Source organism: Saprolegnia parasitica, assembly GCF_000151545.1.
Source record: "Saprolegnia parasitica CBS 223.65 unplaced genomic scaffold supercont2.19, whole genome shotgun sequence".
Lineage (NCBI taxonomy): Eukaryota > Oomycota > Saprolegniomycetes > Saprolegniales > Saprolegniaceae > Saprolegnia > Saprolegnia parasitica.
Window position 1 is genome coordinate 568,270 of NW_012156413.1, and position 803 is coordinate 569,072.

Sequence of the window (803 nt, forward strand, 5' to 3'; positions counted from 1 at the left end):
TTTTTTTCGGACCGATGTCGGCCGCTCTGCTCTCTCGGCGCAGTGGGCGTGGTCAAGGCGCTTTTCCAATAAAATAGTAAAATCCTCATTTCTATTTTGTCCGGCCATATCTTCACCAAAAAGCCGAACAAGACCACTCGAAATGGCGCATTCTCACCTCCAAACTGTCCTCTATCGATATGCCAAGTTTCAGCAGATTTTTTTTTCGGACCGATGTCGGCCGCTTTGCTCTCTCGGCGCGGTGGGCGTGGTCAAGGCGCTTTTCCAAAAAATCGGTAAAATGCAAAATAAATGGAGCTCGAGTTTGGAAACGACTTTCCCAATAAATATAGTCATGTGGTAGAATGCTGTGACTATTTTGCGTGGCTCTTTGGTCAGGATTGTGGTAAAAAAAGTGTAAATATCGATTTGTGGGCGATAAAAGAAGGCTTTTAGACCGTGAATGGCGCGATATGCACGTGAATGTGTAGGCACACATGAGGAGCAATGTGGTGTGTATTGATGAGACACATTGATGATGAAGTTGTAGTGTTGTGTGTGTGAGTGGGTGTAGTTGGTACATAGTCAGTGAAGCCCGTCTAGCTCAGTCGGTAGAGCGCAAGGCTCTTAACCTTGTGGTCGTGGGTTCGAGCCCCACGGTGGGCGATCATTACTTTTTTCCTTTCCATTATGTTCACCTTATCACTCCCAATGCCAAGCTCCATCTTTTCACTTCTTATTACACCATTCTTTTAGTCCTCCTTTTTCTCATTTTTGTTCGGCCATATCTTCACCAAAAAGCCGAACAAGACCACTCGAAATGG

General features: G+C 45.5%; 1 non-coding gene across 1 annotated transcript; it reads left to right on the plus strand.

The window, feature by feature from the left end:
• Positions 1–572: 572 nt before the first annotated feature.
• SPRG_30079 lies at positions 573–645 on the plus strand. Its single transcript has one exon. It is a non-coding gene; the product is annotated as a tRNA-Lys (tRNA).
• Positions 646–803: the final 158 nt, after the last annotated feature.